General features: G+C 44.0%; 1 protein-coding gene and 1 pseudogene across 3 annotated transcripts in view; both read left to right on the top strand.

Annotated features, from left to right (window-relative positions):
- Positions 1–24,370, top strand: part of FRY (FRY microtubule binding protein) — a 261,839-nt gene that overhangs the window by 3,148 nt on the left and 234,321 nt on the right. The window lies entirely within an intron of this gene.
- Positions 17,255–17,370, top strand: LOC112480170 (annotated as a pseudogene).

The following is a 24,370-nucleotide window of genomic DNA, read 5'->3' as shown; positions in this document are numbered from 1 at the left end:
CACTGCGAGGTGACTGTCATTTACCCGTCCGCGTGTCCACTGGCCAGTGAGCCAGGGACCACATCAGAGTCGTTAACCGCAGTGGCCCTGGTGCCTGGCACCGCGCCTGCCACATAGTCTGCGCTCAGTCACAACATCTTCAGTGGACTCGTATGGGGCCGAAGCGAACCAACTCCCGGGCATGCACAGCCCGCGCGGCTCCTGCGCCCTTCCTCCGTGGTCCGGCTGGGCTCCCAGCCCCAGTCAAGGCCTCTGTCTTCCGCAGCCCATCTCCTTCCCTGGCCTCCCTGAGCTCTCCATGGTGCTGCCCGTCTCCTTGGCCTCAGCACTGCATGAAGCTGTAAAAAAGAATCCCGCCCTGGGATTGTGTTCAGTGGTCTTGGGCTGCGCCTGGGTTCGGGGTCACTTCGTTACTTTGTGGCAACAGAGAGTATATACCTTATATGTCCCCAGATGGCCCAATTGTCGGAAAGGGGGAATCGCACATAGTAGGTGTTCAGTCGACGTCTGGTGGTTCGTTAACTAATTTGCTGTGAAGCTGTGCCCACCCCGCGGCGCCTCTCTGATTACAGCTCCAAGAAGGACCGAGTGGCCACAGAGGCTGTCCATGAGGATGGCCTTTACGCTGATGTGCGTCATTGTAAGAAGTCCTGGCAGGGGACATGTATCTGTCCCCTCTCTCAGTATGTAAGCCACTCAGCGAAAGGTATGCTGGGATTCTGCCCCACGCCAGGCACTGTTCTAGACCCTGGGGAGAGAGCCAAGGGGAAGATGGTGTCTGCTCCAGGCTGAGGGCAGAGAATTTTCCCAGCAGGGCGTTTGCGTATCGTGCAATTCAATAAATACTTCCTGAATAAAGGAACAGAAACACCATACTCGTAGCAACAAATCTTAAGAAAAACCCGATACATTTAAAAATCATATTTATATAAAAAACGAAACATCAGAAGCCGATCGTTTTTCCTCCCCTAGAGAAACCTTGACAGTAGAATGCGACTTTGAGTTGCTCCGTCTCGGGTCCTGCAGGCCAGGTGCTAACACTGCTGGTCGTGATGCCTGCTTGCCCCTCCTGCAAGAATTCTGGCAGCCCCACAGCACTGGGATCAGCCCAGGTACAGAAAGCAAAGGGGCCAGAGACAGGCGGTCCCGACGCTCCGTGCACCCACAGGCACGTCGGAGTGAAATGAGCATCCTCTGCACCTGGAAGAAGGGGGCTCAGTTCAGGTGCCAGGTGCAACAGTCTGTTCATTCGGCCTCTTAAGCGAGCACTTTGGCGTGTTTAATCAGCTGGTTCTGAAAAGAGCCTGCTGGTTTCACAGTCATCCGCTGTGCAAAGCTCAGAGCCACCTGCTGGGAGGAAACGGTGGCCCCACGGTTCCGCGCTGTGGGGTCAGAGGGCGAGGGCCAGGAGGGCTGCTCCCGGCAGGGGCGCTCGGTCACCCAGGCCACGCACGACTCACGTGGCCGACGCGCTGGCAGGTAGGCCTCTCGATTCTCTTTCTAAGATGCTTCTGTTCAATAGGCGTTTATTTTTCCCAAATACACAATCTAAAACTATGTGATTTAATATGGCGTTTATAATCATATTGTAAACATTTATTGGCAATACAGGGTTGTCATTAGTACACTGGCAGCTAGCTGGATGTGTTCTGTCCTCCTTTGGGTGGCTGAGGGGGCTGTCCAGACAGGTTCCATCCTGAGAGCGTACTTGTCACTGGCCCAGGGAAAGACACCGGGATTAAGCACGCTTCCCCCGGTGTCATGTTCTGCAAATCGGTCATCTCGGAACTCTGCCGAGTAGTGTGTCAGTTGACATTCCGGAGGGGCCTTCGGGGACACGGAGAACTTGGTCTGGGCCTCCTTGAAGACGCTCTGCTTGAAGAGTGCTTCCCGGGGTGGTGTTCAGTTGTCACAGGCTGTGCCTGGGCTCAGTGATCCCACTGAGTGATGGCAGGGACCATGTTTCATGTACCTGTGTTCCCCGCGACACTCACCACAGGGCTTTGCATGCTGTAGGTGCATAAGAGGTGGTGACATAGTCAGGCATGGCGAAGGCGTGCGAGGATAGAGGTGACACAACCATGCCACGGGCTACACCCCAGCCCGTCTGGTCCCCGGCCCCTTCCAGAGCAGCCATGTTCAGGGCGAAGCAAAGGGAGCCTCGAAGGCAAGGGTTTAACCTCGCCTCTCGTGGAAGGACTCCAGCCAGGGGTGTCACAAAGTGAGAGTCCACCTCACACGTAAGTCCAAGGCCTGACCCCTGTCCTACTGAAAGTGTAACCTGGGAAGAGTCACTCAGCCTCAGACCAGCTCCGCGGGGTGTGCCAGACTCAGACAAGATAGTGCTTGACCACAAAATGATGAACAGCTGGGAATGACTGTGTTCTCTTAGTCTTTGGTAACATTAAAGTTTTGTTTCCATAAGCAGGACTTTTTCTCTTAATGGGTGGGTAGTGGGTGTAATCGTAAGGCTTCCGCGAATCTTCGTATTAAAGAAGTTATCTGAAGTTGCTCATCAGACTCTCTGCTGATGGAGGTTCTGTATAATGAGATACCGTGAAAAACCCATTCATTTTCATTTTCTCATAAGAGGAGGGTGATGTGGAGACGTTTCTTTGTAATGTAAATAGCTGTGTCTTTTCTCCAGTGAGTCATTAGACTCAAGGGCATTTGCGACTTCAAGCCTTTGAATGTTATTCACTCTGAGAGATAGCAGTGTCTGTGTTTTATAACCTTAATGGCAGCCTTGCTCTGTTTACTATTTTTTGTCTAATTTTGTCTGCTGAAGGCCTTGTTTCTGGAAATTCAGCCCTTACGCTTTTCTTTGAACTAAAACTTAGAATAGGACTGTAATTGGTTTGCACTTACTATTTTAAAAAATAGCTTATATATGAGATTGAAAAGAAAGTCACCGCTTGAAATTAATCTTTTTTAAACGTTAGAAATAAACATCGAAAACTTTTGAAAGTCAACATTTAACATTTTGATTTAAAATATTTATGGCATTCCTTACTCAAAAATATAATGTAACAAAAACTGAGGTAGCCTGTTTAGTCAAATTTATTCATTGGACAAGGTCATTCAAGGGGATGAAATTTTTGTTCTTGTTTTGTTTTGCTTTCTAAAAGAAAAACAAACAAACTTCGAATGAGGCTATTGGTGGTAACCAAGTTACTTTTAAGGAAAAAAACCGCAAAGATTCTAATCTTTACGTGCATGATTTATAAGCGAGGGGAGGTATGTTTTTACTTTTGTACAAGGACTGAGTGTGATCTCAGCATGAGCAGAAGGCACTAGATTTGTATCTCGACTTCAGGCTTTTGTCCTTGTCGTAAAAACAGAATTAAAAATACAGAGTTCTAATTCAGGACTGACTATATAAGTGTATGGAGAAGCGGCTTACACAGTACTAATCTGAAAGCAACGCATTTCCATTTTCTGATCTGTATCACATGTGTAGTTTTACCGATTTGCGAGATCCTGCCCATTCTTAACAAATGCTCTAAATATGTGTATTCACATCTAAACTATGAAAATATTACGCATTTTTACATCCACATAATTCTATAAAAAATAGGCTGCCGGTAAGGCTATAAAACACAGACATTTCTGTGATGCTTTTTAAGCATTTTAAGTGAATGCATAAACGATGTGCTTGTAACAAATATTTTGGGGTAAATGGCCATTCGGTTACTCAGCTGGGTAAGAAATGACCATGTCCCAACATTCTTTTGCCTTCAAAACCTAATTAGAATACCTTCAGTTTTTTTTAACATCTAGAAAAATATAGATTTGGGAGTAGGTGGTTACAACATGAGATTAAATGGGGAGCCATTTTTAGGTGACGCGCATGTAAAAACTCTCATTGCGAGGTGGTCAGGGTATTTTTCAGTCGCTGTTTTAAAGCCTTTCCGACCTGCGTGGGCCAGGAGGTGTTACCATGTCAAATAACCGCTCACCTGCTGTGCCGCTGAGAACACTGGGAGCTGAGGACGGAGACACAGGAAGCACACATGCTGAGGACTGCTGTCACGTGATCAGATGTAGGGACAGTGCTCCTCAGCTCCCAGGTAACACGCTTCTCCCCTACCCTGACAGTTCAGAAAGACGCAAATCATCTTCCTGGGTAATCGACACTGGATGGCTTTCTAGAGTAATTATGGATGGGCAAGAAAGATACAATTTAGGGAGACATTCCTTAGGTTGTAAGTATCAAAATCAGTGCCCAAAGGTAAGTGGTAGATACAGTTGAGAAGGACGACAGCATGTATTCAGCGAAGATAGAAACTACCTTGCCGAATGTATTTTACGTGAAAACACCATGTGAGGGCTGCTTAAGACAGCGATAGGCAGTTTGTTCTGATATCCTATTTTTTACCAGGAGAGCAGGGCGCGTCGATTTGGACATGCAAGCTTCTGTGGCAACCAGGATTTCAGCTCCTCTTCCGCACTAGCCAATGGCAATACCGACACCGTGTCTTCTGGCACAGAAGCCCTAATTGGCAATGAATCTGCCTACAGAAAAGTCCCAGGGGATCTTAATCATCCCCTTCCTTAGGGTTACCTTGCTGGAGATTTGTTAATTTTGTAACATGTGCCTCTTCTCTGCATCTTCTAAGCGGTCCCCAACCTTTGTGGCACTAGGGACCGGTGCGCCTACGAGAATCTAATGCCTGATGATCTGAGGCAGAGCTGAGGCGATGATGCTGATGCTGGGGAGCGGCTCTGAATACAAATGAAGCTTTGCTCGCCACCGCTCACCTCCTGCTGTGCAGCCCGGTTTCTAACAGGCCACGGAAGGTTGGGGACCCCTTGTCTAATAAACAGCTAAGTGGGAAAGGGTGTCAGGTTGGATGTCCCTCCCCACGGGCCCAGCTCAGGAAGGGTCTCCAGTCTTTGGAGATGTTTGAATTCCTGTGTTACTAAGGGAATACTAGTTTATTAGCTGTGACATTTGTTTTCAATCGTTTGTGCAAATACGGAAGTACTGAAGGGACTGTCTCAGAGTCCGCGGGTACTGGCGCTGGAGATTTGATTTAGTAAGTCTAGGCTGGGCCCGACTCGTAACCACATAGTGAAAATTCTTCCCCAGATCCATATGACATTTGTTCCATCCCCTGGTGGAGAACTATCGACATAAAGGAACCAGAAAAGGTCCTCAAAGATCAAAGTTCTCCTTAAGCTGTTCTATGTTTCACACGCAGGAAGCGGGCGGTAGCTATTTATGGCAGGCCCCCATCCCCGCCCCTTGCCACCCAGTTCCCTCCCACAGACAGCAGTCACCAGCACTCTCAAAGGTCAGCGTGTTCTCAGGCGGGAGGAGAACCTACGTTTTCTCTCCTAAGGGCACTCAGACTTGAGTTCTGGTTCCCACGGGCGACCCCAGGTTCCCACTGGCAACCTGGCAGGCGCAGCGCCCGGCCCAGCCATCTCCAGGCCTCGTTCAGACTGCCGCTCAGCACCACGGGGTAAAATACTGGGACTGTCTCCGCCACCTCTTGACCAGTTTTCCGAATGGTAACAATGTACCGTGGACTGAATGTTTGTGTCCCCACGACATTCATGCGGAAGCCACGCTCCCCGACTGGACGCTGTTTGGAGATGGGGCCTTGGGAAGGTGACCAGGCCGTGAGGGGTGAGGCGTCATTAACCGGGTTAGTGCCATGACAGGGAGAGAGCGCCGATCCGACGCACCTGCGAACCGGGGGGAGCACTCCCACCAGGCGTAAGATTGGCCGGCACCTTGTTCTTAGGCTCCCAGCCTCCACGACTGTGAGAAACACATGTCCACTGTCCTAGCGCCTGGCCTCCGGTGACTTGTTATAGCAGCCTTGCCTGACTGGGCCACGGTGCTTGTCACAGGCAGCAGTCGGATAAACGAGAAATGCTTTACGTCCTTAAAAACGAAAGCGCTCCTAGCATACAAGTAATATAAAATATAGGAACTTCTGGTCAATAAAAGTTGGTGACTATCATATGTGATACTGAGTGCCACACAGAAATTGCATTAGTCAGAAATAGGGTAAACTGTATTTACTTATTTTTCTTTGGTTATTGAATCATCCAAATAAATAGCAGTTGAGCAACTTCTCAAAAGAAATATTGCCAGAATGTACTTGCTTTAAATAAAGATGTCATAAACCACTGCATCACTATTTAAATAGAGAACTCTGCAGTTTTGGAAGACTGAAGGCATCCCAAAGCCAAGGCCTTGCACGTTGTCTTAATTTCTGCTAAGTGAGAGAGGACTTTGCTATTCTAGATGTCCCCAGGCTGGTCAGTCCCTCCTCAACAAAAAGTAGATGACTTAAATCTGTATGCTTAACTACGTTTAACAAATCCGTGTAATGATAGGAGCGATTTTATTGGCAATAACTCAGCTTCTGATCCCATACCAGACATGCCCAGGTGCACAGACATGGATGGGCAAGGAGAGAGAAGCAGTCGGACCCAGAGCCTTCTCAGACAGCCTAAAATCTGCCTCAGCAGGGTGACAGAGAGGCTGCAGAGAATGCCCACCCAGAATCTGTCTAATGTGCTCAGTGGAGGGAACTGTATCCACAGTCACTCCCCACAGCCCGGAATGTGGGAGGTGGTTTTTATCTTTAAAGTGTTACTGGTATAGAAGGGGCAGATACAGAGCTGGGTTTGGTGCATTGCCCTAAATGTCATCAAATGTCACTCAGGTGGTTAGGAAACAGGCAGCGTGAGCGTGGTGGTTGGTGACTTGTTGAGTGACGGTTCCCTCTTTGAAAGGTTCTTTTAAAATTCCCTAACACTGAAAATAATGATGTTGACTTAACAGGAGATTGAATAGGAAGTGGAGGGTTTCTGTCTCGACAACAAGCGGATTCTCTCTCCACCCAACCATGGCCTCTGGGGACTTAGAGGAGAGAAGCCTCTCAGGGCCGTGGGCTGCTCCTTATGGTCACTCTCCTTCTTGAAAGGCTCCCTAGCTCAGTCTGCACATTAGCGCTTTAAAACAGTGTTAGGGTCTAGTTCAATTGTGTTTGGGCAGCAGAGAGAAAAAATAAGTACGAACCGTTGACGTTTGGATAGCAGTCCAGCATGGCGTGACGCTTTCGTCGTGTTTGAAGACACAGTGTGTAGAAGGAGATGAAAAACTTGGCTCTTTGAGGAGTTATAGTTGAGTTGTACATTGAAGATCTTGCTTCTTTTGAAGTGTAGATGTCCGAGATTAACAAACACTATAAAATAGGTTAATATGTATATAATTTGTGCACAAAATACAGATTGATCTGGTCCCTGCCCTGGACCAGAGTGTTTATAAGAACCCAGTCTCCAGAACTGGGCCCTTTGAACCTTATGAGGACATTGCTGTTTGCTCCCTGTTGCTGAATGGAGTAGCGTGTAGCATCTGTTTCAACGTGGCACCATAATCTATTGCACAGTTTAGGACTTAAAGTAAGTCGTAAGACTTGAAAGGCCATGACTTTCATCCAAAGTGGAATACAATGAGATGAGAAGTATACCTCATTTTCAAAATATTTTTATCTCATTACTGGGAAAGTGGGGAGAAATACACCCATTTTTAAGCCGTATGGATTCATCAAGCTTGGACCCTGCTAATTCTGCTTATCAATGAGCTAGTTCAGTTTTTCGTCGTCTCTGTTGCTGTTTTAATCAATGACAAGGCATCTTAGAGAACTTACGGCATTTCTTCAAAAGTTTAATTCTTAATTTCTTCCTAATTATGAATCTTACAGAGACGTGCCTTTGAGTCCTGAGGATTTACTATTTTTTCAGAACTCAAGCCGCAAAAACTGCTCAGTGGTCATGAGGTTATAGAACCTAGATGAGGAAATAAGTCACTCAGCAGTGAGCACAGCGCAGAGTCAGAGAATCATTGAATTATGGATCTGACACAAATCTGTGAGCAGCTGATTTGTCACACTCGTTCTGCAGACCTCAAGGACAGCTACGTCTGGGTCTCCTGCACCCCAGGCAGACCCTCCCGAAAGCATCGCAGAGACCGAGTTTAAGAAACTCTGGGTCATTTTTTGTGAACATAGAAAGTGAGGAGAAAATGACCCCCACTGCTTTCTCTGCGGGCCCCAGAGGCAGGTAATCGGCACACCAGCCTGTGTTTACTCAACCTCCACGGACCTGCCACACTTTGTAAGACACTCAGCTGGGGGCCGAGCCGACAGGTCCATCAAGACCTCAGCTGGTTTTGTTTCTCATTCTGTCCCTAAGAAGTAAAAATTCTGTTTCTCTGATGAAAATAATCAAGCAAGAAAGGGAATTTCAGTTTAAAGTAGCTTCAGTTCAAGGAGACACACAGGAAACATGACTCTCCTCAGAGACCTGACCCAGGGGACACCTGGACACTGTATCAACACTATCTTTTGGGAGGAAAGGTCTAGAGATATGTTCCTTTTGAAAGGTGAAGGTCTACTAAATTGTCATTGTCCTCACAGGCTGAGATTCCCACATCACAATGGGGAAACTGAGGCAGAAGGAAAATAATCGGTCGAATGTTAAGAGAGCAAATTTGAGACATGATAAGATTCCACAGCGTCTCAGTTTCAAGTGCTCCTTCACCAGATAGTCTCTGAGGTTTATTCTGTTCTCACATTCAAAAAGTTGTAACCCCAAGCAGCTTTACAGCCATATATTTTAGTAACTGAACAAAAAGGTGGATCCTTTTTTCCATCTCGGTTATAACCAAATCCCTAATGAAAAATCAGTTAATAAGTCTCTTGATTTAAGGGAGTGTAGACAGTGCACTTGACCTACATAAGCTTGTGGAGCAGCCATGTACCTGCATCTATCATTAAAAAGTGAATATTTTGCTCATCTGGGGTAAATGCAATACTTTTAAAGTAAGTGTCAGGGCTCAATTTAAGCCCCAAGAATAGGTCGCCCTACTGTTTCGTGTTTAAATACTTGTCTGATGAAACATTCTACACCTCTAAAGGGAGAACCACTCCTTTGAGAAAAGGATTCCTGAAGAAAGAAAATAAAGCAAATTAAAAAAAAAATGCTAATTTCTTCTAAGCACAAGTTTGAAAATACAGAAGAGTTTTCGTTGTTGTTGTTATTGTTGTTTTGCTTTGAAGTAGTAGAAGGCAAAGAAGATCATAGAACCCCATAGAACTCAAATGTCAGGTGGGAGCATTTTGTTCTCAAAATTTTAAAATCAAAATTGATCAAGCTTCCATGCCGATACCTGCAGCAAGACCCAGGCCCACTTCCAAATTTCTATAGCTTTTCGGGGACAGATGTCTTAAGTTCCTGCTCCTGCTAATGTTTGGTGTGTTCTTTTTTTGCCATTTATGGATTTTCTCATTATCTCCTTACACCGTCTATATACCCTGTGCTCTGTGAAGTTCCGCCTCATTTCTTGATTTCTACAAACAAAAACTCAACCACAGCCTCTGCGCGGATAGCGGGTCTGGCGGGTGTCTGGAGCGACAGGGACCTAGGATTTCGATATTTATTCAGCACACACACCTCCGACCGAATATTGGACGCTCCTGTCCTTTAAAAGCCTTTCCGCCCGCCCCGCCTTCTGAGCTTCTCCATGCTCGGCCCGCCGGTACCCCTCAACCTCTGGCCATCTCGGTGACTCCTTTCCCCTTTTCTTCTTTCTGTTGCGACAACCCCAGAATTTCATTTTCTTCTCCCTCTACCGTACAGAGCGATTCTGATCTTTCCAGCTCCTGCTCCCAAGCCCTGCTCCAGGCCTATCACTGTGTATCCCAAACCATCCAATGTCCCGTCTGAGACCACTTCCTTGCCGCCACGGTCATGATAAGCGTAGTTAATAAAATCTGCAAATCTCGCTAAAATTAAATTCAGATGCTGGTTCATCCAGTTTCAGTTGGCCTGGACACATTGAGCTTTAATAGTCACGGTTTGATCCCGAAGGCGGGAACTTTAGCTCATTCTTTGAGAAACTGGAGCCCAATGAGGTGCGTGCTGTGCGGGAGGCGGGTCCTTGGCAGGTGCTTCCTCCTTTACGCGTCCAGTGTACCTTGTTCTAAACGAAGCACTGGAAAGACCCTGGCATGCTTGGGAGCCTTAAACATCTCCCCGTCACCCTGTCACTCAGACCAGCTCATGGTGTAAGCCAAATGGGGTTACTCTTAGAAGCTCTGTCAGTGAAAACGTCGGTAGGCTCATTAGCGGAGGATAAGACTCATATTTCCTGCCTTAAGAGGATTTCTCTTGTCAGGACCATGTTTGTATTCACTTGAATAGGCTCAGTGACCCATATGATTAAGTCACACAGAGGACAGAGCCTGCGGTGGGACAACCTAGGGAACGTTGCTTACCGTCGTCCAGGGGCATACAACAGAAGACAGTCTTAAAGGATCGGGAAGGAAGCCCATCTCAGTTAGCAGACGTCCACGTGATTTTATATTTTTAACACCCAGAGTAGTTTATGATACGTTCTCATTATTCAGACAGCATTAGTCAATGAAGGTAGCTTTGTTTTCAGCTCAGTTTATATAGCTATGTCCCTTGTAAAAGATAACTTAATTATAAAAATCAGAAAGTAATCAGAGGGTCATTATAAAGTGCACAAATCATCCATACTTTGAATTAGTAAATTCTCTCATGTAATTCATTTTACAAAAATGTAGCACACTTTTTGGGAAGATATCAACTCTGTCGTATAACGAAATATACATCTATATGATTTTTCCTAATAAATTTACTGCCTTTTGTCACACTGCTGTTGTCTTCCTACCTTAATTCTTAGCTTCGTGAATAGAAGAGCGAGATTTTCTGTTGTTTGCTCCTTCCTGAGACATTTATCCAATGATCTCTGCCCACGGCGGGTGCTCAGGAAAATGCTATGCCCCACCCTGAGCTGTGCCATACTCCTCGGCCACCCCGTATGCCCTAGAATCTTCCCTGTAAAGTAGGATAAAAACCATAGCTGATCCTAAGAGTCTACTGTTTTTAGGACCCTCTGTGTACTTCGCTTTTCTCTGACTGTCCTGTTCTCTTTCAACTGAGCTCAAATGTCACCTTATCTCTCCAACTGTCCCTTACACTCCCACCCCAGGTAATTTAGTTACATCCCACCTTTTGTTCTACAGGTGTGTGTACATCGTGCTATTATGGTATTTAATTCTGTACATATCTGTTGTGATCACCTCCCTCTCTGCCCAGACTCCAGGCCTTTGGAAGGCAGAAACTGTGTATCCTATGAATGAATGAATGAATGAATGAATGAATGAATGCATGCTTTGCCTGTCTGTCTTCGCTGTGAGCTTTGTCTTAGCTATCGGTAACGTGCACAAAGCGAAATGATTCCCTAAGAAGCAATCGTCTTCTCTAGCGTTCGTTTTCCAGGGAAAGTGGTTTCCTCTTCCCTCCAAGTCCCCTGTCACCTGGACTCCTGCTATTTCACCTTTGCCTTAATATTTGCCTGTTCTGCAGGGTTTCTTGCCAATGTTATCAGCTACTTTAAATTCTTCGGAGATGTAAGAAAGTGATAAGTACGATGCAATACCCTCTGAGCATCATCCGCGCTAGCTAAAATCTTTTTCCATCAAAGACGACATCATTTTCCCACTTCTTGTGTCCTGGGTAACACTGATGTCAGTTCTCCACGTGTCCATCAGGTTTCATCATGTTTTTGAGTCGCTACGCTTTATTAATTTATTTTCCTTCTGCTGTATGAATGGCTACAATTATCTGACAGGTGTCTGGAGCCAACACAGATTTATAAAACCAAAACTTTCTAAAGCACTCCACTTTCGCTGGTATTATTATATATGCCGCAATAGCAGGGAATGCAATTGTGTTTGTGCAGCAATGTGGAAGCTTAAGTAGAAAAAGGGACTCCACAAAAAGAGCGAACCATCAGTTTGTCGGAGAAGAAAGGTGGATTCCCTTAAGTTATTAATATAGTGACGAGTATATGCAAGGTTTGCATTAAATAACCAGGTATGAAGTCTCTTTCCTAAGAAAGCGTGTTGAAATGCTGGTTCTTTGATGTCTGGAATAGATTGCTCACATGATGAAACAACATAACAAATATCTCAGGCCTAACCAGCTTTACAACCGACAGCAAACTCCTGAAGGCAAGGACTTCATGTGTCTGGCACAAGCCTACATATTGTACACTGGTGCCGTGTAAATATTTAATAGCCATTCCTCCCACACCTACTCCTGGAGGGTCTAGCCTTCCTGACCTGTCATGTCCATAATCAGATAGGCATTTCCACATCAATCATTTGAGGTGTGGCGCCACTTGGAGGCTGTTTCTTGGGATGGTACCTTCTTCTCTAGGCGTGGGGTGTGCTCTGGCGCAATAGAGATAATTAGCTGCAAATATCAAACAGCACTCTGTTTTTTTCTTTCTTTTAAAAATCTCTTCGTTTTTAGACAGAGATGACTTGCAGAGTGAGCTCTATCTTCTCCTAAAGGAAAAGCAAGCGCGCGTTTAGAAGTTACGACGTGACCTGAACTTCTTCGCCCAGGCTCTGCGTGGTGACGGTGGGGCTTTGCGAGGTCACTTTACCTGTGTGGCAGTCAGTCAGCTCCTGGGCTCATCACACACGTTGTACGTGGCCGCAGAGTTCTAGTGTGCTGCCTGTTTTCGGATGTCCTCAAATGTGGGCTTGTTAACTCAGCAGAAACAAATCAACTCATTTCTAAGTCTCTCTTTCTAGTCAGTGTGCGAAAGGTGCCAGTACCTAAATATTTAATTTGTTGTCTGATTTTTTTCCGTTTTTGGAATTTACCCAATCAATATTCATTATATAGAAGACGAGAGTCCTTGTCACCACACATGGGAATTCCAACTCACGCGCACGTAGAAAAACCTAGCTACCCAGTGATGTGACCCTTAAAAGAACGACAGCATTTAAAACGATCAGAAAGAAACAAAATCTTCCGGCTCTGGGAGACGGAAGTCTGCTAGTTGTGTGACCTCTGTCCCTTGGTTTCTTTATCAGTAAAAAGGGGATCTTATCTTTCTGTTTACTGGGAACGAGAAATGAGATGCGAACTTGAAGGTCCACTGTGGTTCCAGGAGTTTCTTGGGCAAAGGGATGCCATCAGTCCCCCGCTTCCGGTTTCGTCCCGGTGGGCATGTCCTCACCTCTGCTCACACGTTCTCTCCCGGCCCATATGGGGACTCTGGCCACAGGTTCATGTCTGGCCACATCTGGAGCTACCACCTTTGCTCCTGCAAAACGATTGCTGTTGCTGCTGCAATGACACCCAAGGTCACACCCAAGGTCGTCTGCCCAAAGCGGGGTGATTGAGGCCCCAGAAAAATGCTGCACGAGTCTTTTCGGTTATAGTGACCTGTCTTCCTCCGCTGTGGGGAGTTCCTAGCCATCAGGCGTTCTGTTTGTGCACGCCGAGCTCTCCGAGGGGCACTCGGGTGAACCGGAAAAGTTCTATGGCCCTGGCCAACATCAAGGTCATTTCTACCTGTAGTCACTTTCACGAAGTTAAGCAGTCAATCGTTCAGGAATGTGAGCCCCAGTGAGGTTTGGGGACAGGAGCAGAGAGAGATGTGGTCCCACTAAGCCTCCACAGTTGGGTAATCTTCAGCACCCAGCAGAAACCACTGCTCCCATCACGATGATGTCCACCTACGTTAGTCTCATGTTTAAATGATGAATGACACATATGTGTATGCATGGATACACCCAGGAGCATATAAGCCATCGATACTATTTTTAAGTGCCATATGTTTTATTTATCCCTCTGAACACCTTTAAAAATGTAGACTTCTTATAAGAAGTCCCCAGATACTAATTTCCACTCTTCCATCATTGACTAGGATCACCCGGCCTAATTTAATCTCTATTTCTATATTAATAAATCACATTGGTTCCCACACCCCGCCCCCCCAATGGCTGTGATTCATAGAAGAATCACACACCAGATCAATCATTCATTCATTCTGCAAACACTTTTGAGTACCTACTACATGCCAGGCGGTGGACTAGAACTTGCTCGTAAGAGTTAAATTCTATTATTACTACAGAGCTGTCTATTTCTCCCTCCAATTCTGTTAATATTTGCTTCATATTTTTAGGAGCTCTGATGTTTAGTGCACATGTTATTATTATATCTTCTTAGTGAACTGACCTTTTTATCATTATATAACGTCTCAATTGTTTCTCGTAACAGTTTTTGGCTTAAAGTTTATTTTGCCTGATATCAGTTTGCTACCCTTACTCTCTTTCGGTTACTATTTAGGTGGAATATCTTTTCCATCCTTTCCTTTCAAACTATTTGTGTCCTTAGATACTTAGATCTAAAGTAAATTTCTTGTAAACAGCATAAGGTTGAATTCTGGTTGTTGTTGTTGTTTTAATCCATTATACCAATCTACATCTTTTGAATGAAGAGTTTAATCCATTTACATTTAAAGCAATTACTGATAGAGAAGAACTTACTATTGCCATTAAAAAAATTTTTTTGTTTTATAGCTTTTTTGTCCCTCGTTATCTTCCTTGTTGCCTTCTTTCTGTTTAGTTCTTTTTTTTTTTTGTAGTGACATGTTTTGATTTCCTTCTCATTTCCTTTCGAGTAAATCTTATAAATATTTTCTTTACAGTTACCATGAAGATTACATAAAATATCCTAAAGTTATAACAATCTATTTTAAACTGATAACAACTTAAGTTCAATTACACAAATACTCTACCTGTCTACATCTCTGTCCCGCCTCCAGTTTACATTATCGATGTCATAAATTACACCTTTATATATGTGTACCCGTTAACATAGATTTATAAATATTTGTAAGCTTTTGTCTTTTGCCCCCTATGAAAGAATCGACAGAGAGTTACAAATCAAAACTACAATGGTCCAAGTTTTTGTGTTTGTCCACGTGTTGCCCCGTACCAGAGGACTCACGTATTCGTGTGGTTCCCACCTTGCGATCCTTTTAGCATTTCGTGTAGCGCAGATCTAGCGTTAGCTCCTCCGGCTTCCGTTTATCTAGGAATGCCTTAATTTCTCTCTCATTTTTGAAGAGCAGTTTTCTGGTTATAGTATTCTCATTTGACAGTTTTTTCTTTTAGTGCTTTAAATCTATCATCCTATTGCCTTCCAGCCTGCAAGTTTTCTGCTGAGAAATCCACCGATGCCTCACTGAAGACCTCTTGTACACGACAGGTTACTTTTCCCCTGCTCTTTCAAGATTCTCATTTTGTCTTTGACCTTCTGCAGTTTGATGATAATGTGTCTCTGTGAGGGTCTCTTGGTTTATCCTACTTAGAGTTTGTTAAGATTCTTGTATGTGTATATCTTTGCCTCTCCTCAAATTTCAGCCATTTTCACCATTTTTCCCTCAAATACATTCTCCGCCCCTTTCTTCCTCTCTTCCTCTGGGACACCCATAATACATCTATTGGTCTGTTTCTTGGTATCTCACAAGTCCCATAGGCTCCCTTCATTGCTCTTCATTCTTTTTTTCTTTCTGTTCCTAAGATTCAATGATTTCATGTGACCTATCTTCAAGTTTTCAAATTATTTTTCCTGCCTGTTTGAATCCATTGTTGAATCCCTCTAGTGAAATTTTTGGTCCAGTTATTATTTTATTTGGCTCCATAATTTCTGTTGTTGGGTTTTTTTTTTTTAAATATAATTTTGATCTCTTCATTGATAGTCTCACTTTGTGCATTTTTTCATGAATTTGTTTAGGTGTCTGCCTGTGTCCTCCTTCATCCCACTGAGCGTACTTAAAAAAATAGTTTTAAAGTCTTTGTTAAGTAAGTTCAAGGCCTTTTTTACCTTAGGTTTGGTTTCTGGAGATTTATTTTGTCCCTTTGAATGGCCCATATTTATCTTTCTTTTTTTTTTTTTTGTATGCCTTATGATCTTTTGTTGAAAAATTCTTTGAAAAACTATCTTCTCACCTAGTCTTTGTGGACTGCCTCTGCACAGAGGAAGAGCTTGACTAACCAGCCTGGCGTAAAGGCTTCAGGTCCTCTCAGACTTTTCTGGGGATATGTATTCCCTGGACCTGTGCATATGCTCTTTATTCTCTCCAAATCATCTGTATACATGGCTGCTTATAGAGTCTCATCCTTGTTCCTTCTCAAGACCTTAGATGTTTGACTGTATTCCTTTGCCAGTAATCTCTTGCATTCAGCTGCCCGTGGGTCTGCAGTTTCCTAAAGCTCTCACAGGCTATTGCACCCACTCCTGTTTTCAGCAACCTCCAATCCAATATCCAAAAGATGCCTCCATTCCTATCAGAGCTCTGAGTCAGGCCAAATAAAAACCAGTCCCTCAGACAATCCTGAATGTTGCAAGCAAGTTCCATTCCTTTCTTCTGTCCTAAAGGAGAGACAAAGAGTTGAGCGGCATCCTCCTGACCATGTCGTGCTGTGCTGGCATGGTGGTGGGTATGGACAAGCAGAAATGCCACAAACTGTCCTATCGCTCCTTCGGTCCATATGTTGTTGTTCATTTAGTATTTCTGTGGGAGAAAGAGGGCCTGGAGCTTCCTCATTTGTCATCTTGCTGATGTTACATTTACTCATTAGCTAACTCAAAGGCCAAGGAGGAAGCGAGACACTCAACAAAATGACATGAACAGTTTTGTGTTTTAGAAAAGATAACTCTTAAGGTTACACATCCTTGTACAAAAGAAAATGAACTTCAGAACAAGAGAGAAACCATTGGAAACCTGTGTGTTGGACTAAGTGAGAACTAGTAAGGGCCTGAACTGGACAGAAGCATACATTCAAGGGAAACTTAGGAGGCACAATACCAAAACTCGGCGGCACGAGTCTATTGGAAGCATGGGACAGAGATGTGAAAAAGGAGTGGAGACAGAATAGACATGTAGATTTCAATAACCCTGTGGTTTTAGGCAAGTTTCCTAGCTGTTCTGAACTTCATTTCCTCATCTATGTGAAGATAAAGGAGGTAACACATATAAGAGCCTAGTATACAGTAGGCGACTAATAAGTTAGTTTTTCCCCATCCCCCCGCCCCTAACTAACATCACTGGATTATGGCGCTTCGTGGATAGCGATACTGCTAACTGAAATATAGAATAGGCAAAGTGAAAACCAATCTTTTAAACCTCTGGGTTTTTTTTTTTTTTTAATTCCTGCTCTTCAGTAATAATATACATTAGACAGGTTCTAATTGCAGAACTATTTGCATTTATGTTTATCTGTCTCAAACAAGCTTTCCTAAGTGTCCAAAAATTATAATCTGAGGACGTTAGCATGTCTGCTTTACACACAGAAGGTCCTGGGTTCATGCCCCAGTGGAGCCACAGTTCACGGTCTACAGCCATGCCACCCTGAACAAGCCCGATGTCTGATCTCGGAAGCTAAGCAGGGTCGGGCCTGGTTAGTATTTGGATGGGAGACCACCTAAGGAGACGAGGTGCTGTAGGCATAAATACTACTAATAAATAATAATAAAAATATATAATCCGATTCCCAGAATATTCCCCCCAAATTAGTCAGGAAGCAAGGTCACTTTGAGCATACTGGTTGGACCCATGTTATTCAGTAAATTTGGAGAAAAGTGATAAAAATAATTTCTGACTCCCGGCTCTTGAGCCAATGCTCTGTTATCAACTCTAAGGCTTTTAAAAAATTCTCTGAGAATTTTTCCAAATGGCTCTAATTTGACAGATTTACAGCCATGTAAATATACTTGTGCATTCATGATGACAGTTTAAATGTTATGTTTAGAGATTATAAAAGGAAAATAGAAAAAGGAATTTCAACTAGCTTTTATTTTGCCTTTAGGCAATGATCTTTTCACAAAATCATGTTTCTATAGGCCAGGATTCAAATTGCTATCCCAGATAATGTTGGTTTTCATGAAACTATTATTTCACATGGACTATATATCTAGCTTAACAAATCATAATGTGGTACCTTGTAAAGAATGAGAAAGAATAATTTTTAATCTATCTTTGAGGGATTTAGAGTAATCAGAATAATGTGTTTAGCCTTTGAACTATCGTTAATATATGCATCAAATTTAAAAATATCATTATGTATACAAATATTCCATTCTGATAGGAGAAAAATATCTTGGCTTGTAAAATATGAAAGCTGAGAAGTTAGGGTGATCCAGGCTTCGAGCTGGGGAATGATGTGAACAGTTGGTGCCAAGGTACCTCATGTTATTTCCTCTAAGTACCCCCCGCACCTTCCCACACCCCCAAGAAAGGACATTTTCCAGAGTCCCGAATTTGATTAATCACATTATATGTTTCGAATTATTTTCAAGAAAAACAAAAGTAATTCAAATATCAAACAGCAGCATCCAGTTCTTTTCTTCTTATCCTCTTGCTGTGGTACGTTTCCTGCATCTCATCCCTCATCCGGGGAAGCAGCCAGATGTGTCAGCAGAATGCCACCTCCCTCAGAGAAGTAACCACCACATTTTTTTGGTACTCAAAATGATGAAACACTGATAGAATTCTTATTATAATCCATTGTTATGCACCTCGAGATATTTTTGTTTAGCAAAGTCCGGATAGCTGGAGAGAGAATTGTTTGCGGGGCGATGCATCTATTTGAACATGTGATATTGTGTTATTCAGAGATTTATTCAAGCAGATCGTGGGGCCGCATTTCTGAGATGACTCATGACTCATCTCAGAAATCACAGACACAGATCAGTTTTGCCTTGTCAAGCTTTCTCTCGTGGGAGGCTCGGCTCAGTGCTAAGGTCGCCTCATGATGTCCTGATGTGACTGGGGCAGGTGTCCTTCGAGGTGCCCGCTGACCTCCCAGATTAGTTATTTCCCACTTGTTGCCATCTTAGCCCCTCCTCTGGGCAATCTCACCGTTTTCTTACTTACCCCTGGAAATGTTATATCCATAACTCGCATAAATGATAAACAGGTTTCATAACATAGGGATTTTGAAGTGTTGACTTTTAGTAGATGCTGCCATTTTCAGAACATGTGGAATTTATTTTGAAAATCTCACTTGGCCTCCAAAGCACTTCCTAGAAATCGTTTTAGAAGATTAATTTGGTGTAAAATAGAATTTCCATTTTGGTAGGAATCCTAGAATCGTAATTTGTCCCTTGTTTTGTACAACGTACTCCATTTGTGTGTGGTGCGTGTGCACGTGCGTGTAATTCGGTAAAATACTGCTACATATTGCAAGGGCTCAGTGAGGACTCTTAAAAAAAAAACAAAACGAAAGAGACCAGAGCGCCCACAGCAGCACTCAGCTCTCCCCGTGCTGATCCGCTCGGCGCCCCTCCTGGTCCCCTGGTTTCCAGCTCAGGGACCGCTGACGACGCTGAGCGCAGAGCATTTCTTTCTGGTTTTGCGAGAGCTCTTCCATCATTTAAACAGCACCTCCAATCTTGCAAAGTCTGCACACCGACTCAGGAAGGATGCCGGCGGCTCCCGCATACACCTCCCAGCTCTCCATCGTCAGGTCAGGATGCCAACTTCCTCGCCTCTCCCAAGCGTGAATGTGCCTTTCCCTTGAACTCATGTTTCCTTTGTTTTATTTGTGGTTCATATAGCTTTAGGGTTTTTTAAGTAAAAAGAAAAAGAAAAAAAGAAAAAAGAAAGATAATTATGAAATACTCCAAAAAGAAGGAATAAAAAAAATACTATAACAGACACCTATGTACCCACCCTCAAAATAAAACAGATGCTAAGAACTTACGAAATTAAGCCTTGTGTATGTGGCTAAATCTCTATCCCTCTCCCTCCCCCATTCCTTCCTCCCACCCCAAGAGATAACCGTTGGTCCCCGACGTTGGTGTTCTTTATGCTTATGAAATGTTTTAGTAGTTTTACTCCATTTGTACATATCCACAAAAATATATCTTGTCATGAACCCAAGGTCTTATTTCCTGTCTCCACTCCAGCCTTAGCGCTCAAGCTCCTAGGTCCCCAAGATCAGCCTCTGCTCCCCGAGTTCTTTCCACCAGGGCCACTATCGTGTCACCTCATGTCCCCTCAGGTTGTCAATTCCTGAGGAATTTCAGAAATTCTGTAATTTCTCCTTCTTTCTTCCAGACTCCATTATGTGTGTTCAAAATCGTACACTGTGCCTTAGTCGGTGTATCTGATTTTAGCAGGATGTTTTCATGTTATTTGCTCTACGACACGGAGGAAACCAGAAGTTCTAACTTTGCTTGGACGATGCTCATTTTTCTGAAGTAACCCTTCCCCATCCTGCGTTTAATTTTTGGTGGGACTATGCAGAATACCATGCTTTGTGTTGGCATGTGTCAAGACCCCCATCTGGAACAGTGAGCCTCTCAGGCCTCGGTTTTCTCCGTTACCTTCTAACTAGAAGATTCTGTGATTGTTAGGAACTGTAACATGAGATGACAAGTATTTAGGACCTGACAGAAGTTTTTACAACAATATTAACGCAATGTTAGTGTAAAGCTGCATAAACTATTCTCTAGCAATTTGACCATAAAACAACATTCGTTCCTTCTTTTGTCAAGAATACTTCCCAAAAGCCACTGTAAATATTTTCTTTAAAAATCCACATGTGACCATGAAGTAAAACTATTTGTTTAGTAAGTGAATATGTTGATTCTAGCAAATTACCTTGACGTTTGCATTCTCTTCCCTTAAAAACGGGTATTTTGTATTTCCTTCTTAACAAAGCTTCCTTTGCCCTTAGTCAAGGCCACTGCCAAGCTTTTAATTAGAAGCAACTTACTTCGTAGGTTGAAGAAGATGAACCTTGACTAGTTATTAGAAGAATCAAACTAGAAATCCCAGTTAGGTAAAGTTTTGGCTGAAACATTCTGTTCTGACAGTCGTTTCACCTTTTAGAAAAGCTGGCAAGGCATTTTGTCCCCTGGGCTGGTCACACCTATGTTTTCCCACATCTCAAGGCTCTGCTACAAATCCATGAGCTGTTCGCTTAAAGGCCGTAAACATCAGGCATGGAGTGGGCTTCTGGCCAAACTGAGAAATAACATTAACTCAAAATTCTTCCTGTTTACACGTGTCCCTGTGAGATCTGTGGAGATAACATGTGCCTTGAGCTCCACCACCCGGAACCGCACCCCGGTGCCCAGTCACGGGACTGTCACTCTAAGCTCCCGCCCCTCAGCACCCTGGGCTGAATAAGGCACAGTTGACAGGTACAGCCCCAGGAACCACTGGCGTCCCTGCCGCCTGCTCCCTCCTCTAACGCTGAGGTTCATCTTCAGTGTTAAACCACGACTGACGTGCTTTTATTTTAAAAATATAACTGCACGTTTGTATTTCCCCATCGGAAAACACTTCAGAATACATTTTCTATCCCTTAGAGGGATAAACAGAAGCTGAAGAAAACTGATTATGATGGAAAATAAGGGACCTGTTGGAAGGGCGGGGACCACCCCCCACCCTCCCCACTCCCCACCCCCACCTCCAGCAAATGCTTCTCCTGGAAGTTTCCAGGAAGCCTTGAGGCAGATCAGACCTGAGCGGCCGGGAGAAGGGCGAGCCCGTGAGGCCCCGCGTGGAGCAGGACCGTATTGGGGTTCTTCTCTGGGGTATGGTAGTCATGCTCCCTCTCCTGTAGTTTTGCTTTCCACTGTTTCGGTTACCCACGGTCTAAAAATGTTAAGTGGAAAATTCCAGAAATAATCGATTCGTAAGTTTTAAGTCACAAGCCGTTCTGAGTAGCGTGGCGAAACCTCGGGCCGTCCCGCTCCATCCCGCCCAGGATGCGACCCATCCCTTTGTCCAGCGTCTCCACATTGTGTCTGTTACCGGCCTGTTAGTCACTTAGTAGCTGTCGCAGTTATCGGATCCACTGTCTCAGTATCACAGGGCTTGCTTTCACGTCACTCTTAGTTCGCTCGCCCCAAGACACGCCAAGTGGTGATGTTGGCGGTTGGGCGCGCCAAAGTCAAAGCTGGAAATCGCTTCCTTGAAGTGAGACGGCCTGTACGTGCAGGAAAACCAGAGCGGATACGGGGGCCGGGACCATCTGCAGTATCAGGTATCCGCTGGGGGCCTTGGAACGTATCCCCCGGAGTAAAACATCAGAGGGACACCCAGGCTAAGCGACAGGAAACCTGGATTCCAATCCCAGTTCTGCCTAAAATGCCATCATGTGACGCAGGGCAAGACACAGAGCCTGTGGGCCACAGCGTCCCTGACCTGGCGGTCTGCCAAGGTGGATGCGGCGCTGAATGGGTTCTGCCCTGCTTTACAGGGCATGAACTCGCTCAGCAGACACCTTCCAAACACAGCCGGGTCTCACTGCTTCCTTTAGTACAGGGACGAATGCCATGGCCATCTGTATTTGCCTCCCCGAGTTTCTCGGACGCCCTGTTTTTGTCTCATTGAATTATGTTGGGGATTGAGTAACCCGCTCCTCTCTTCGCTGAAAGCCATTCTGTTTCCTCGAGATTCATTTCTTCGTGTCTTTACAGTAGTTCACTGCTAACATTAACTTTTTAATCCCTCTCATCTAGTTTAGCTACCAGGCATCTACTGCTGATGTTTCAGCGTCCCTGATGCCACTGGCCTGGGTCTAAGTCCATTTATTTGTTTGTGCATTCATTCAACAAACATTAAGCATCACCAATGTTCCAAGCCCTCCCTGAGGCTTGGGACTGAGGTTGCGAAGTGGACAAGAATACAGTCCCTAATCGTAATGACATGTGCACAACACTCCACCATAGGTGAACAGGTATCACAGGACCACACACAAGGCAGTTCTTTGCTGTGTTTCTGAAATGGAAGGCCTTAAATCACCTAACCCTTGAATCCACTCTTAGCCCATAAACCGTACTATAATCATAACTCTTCACTTGTTTCCATGTTATTGAATGATTTCATTCCACCTCATATCTAGTTAGTCACTGTAATATAGTCATTTACTCCTCCATCTAGTTTCTTCAGAAAGTGCTACTTAGATTTATTTGGGTTTTTTCCCCTACAAATGGATATCAGAAAAATGTCAAGAAGTCAGCTACATCTGGAAACCAATCTGCAAAGAAAAGGTGCTCTCTAAGGCCCTGTGCTTATTAGTAAAGACACACACAAAAAATTACAGATAAAAGTATAGTAGTCAAGCAGTTAAGTTTAAGGTGCGTTTCCTCCAATGCATTCATGTCTTCGATGGCCTACTCTCAAAGTATTCTAATGCCTAGCTGTGTGGATACTCTGGAGATGTGTGATTTGTTTGGAGTGTAGCTAAAAGTCGAAGAAGTGAGTTTGTGATGAAGAGAAGCAGAAAAATAAATCTGAATGGAGACATGGTGCAGGAGGGCAATTAAACTATATAGTTTAACTAAAAATAGGGGAGCACTTCAATTTGAGCCAAGCATTATTTAGTGAAAGGTGGTAATTGAAGGTTAACACATTTATCAATGGTTAAAAACAGCATAGAATTCGTTAGATTCAAACCGCTTAACCAAAGTAAAAGTGAGAAAGAATGTTAAAATAGAAAACACAGTGTGCATGATGGAAATTATATGGAAATGTGAAGTATATACACCGAGACGATAATAGGAGTACGCATTAGAAGGGACCACGCATTGGAAGGGACCACGCATTAGAAGAGACCACGCATTGGAAGGGACCACGCATTAGTGGCCCCAGCTGTTCCTTCTTCCAACCCGAGAATGCCCTCCAACACCCCCAGCACGTCTGTTCAAGTGTTCATTGTTTCTGTGACCTCTTCCAGAAATTCTCAGAGACAAGGAGCTTCTTACTCAGAAAATCAGTCCATTCCATTAGCGAGCAACTCTAGAAAGTTGCTAGAAGGTTCTGCTAGAAACTTTTTCCCATACTATAACAATTCCCCCTCTACCTGTGCCATCTGCCTTCAGTTCTGTGCTCTGAAGACACACGAAGGAGTCTGGTCTTTCTTCACTATAGCGGCCCTGTGCGAAGACTTGAAGAAACTGGTCATGATCTTTCTAAGTTTTTCTTATCAATCAAAACAGCGCCCAGTTATCCAGTCAGTCTTCACAGAGGCTTGTTTCCATACTTTTCAATATCCCGGCTTCAGTTTGTCAAGATCCTTTTTAAAACACGATGCTGACACCTCAGCTGTGTCTGGGCACTTCCAAAAATGCCAGCTCTCTATTCCTGCAGCTCAAAATTACATTCACCTTGAAAGGGTAGTCCTAGCATGCTATCGTTTGTAAAGTGAGTTAAGCATTTTTATTCTCGACCTTTCTGAGTTTTTGGGTATATCTATTCTGTTTTTATTATTATTATTATTATTATTATTATTATTATTATTATTATTTAATTTACAAACACTACTTGTACATGCTATCTGTATCATGTTTAAAATTTTATTTTATTATTTCAAGGATACAGTACCGTCATATTTTTGTATATAAGATGTTCTTGGTAGCTTTTTAGGACTTAAGAGAAGCACGTTTGCCAGTTTTCAGTTCTGATTGGGGATTAATCAGTGGGACTCTGCAA

This window comes from Pteropus alecto, unplaced genomic scaffold, assembly GCF_000325575.1.
Source record: "Pteropus alecto unplaced genomic scaffold, ASM32557v1 scaffold80, whole genome shotgun sequence".
Taxonomy (NCBI): Eukaryota; Metazoa; Chordata; class Mammalia; order Chiroptera; family Pteropodidae; genus Pteropus; species Pteropus alecto.
Note: the sequence above shows the minus strand (reverse complement) of the source record. Positions and strands in the feature narration are given on the sequence as shown.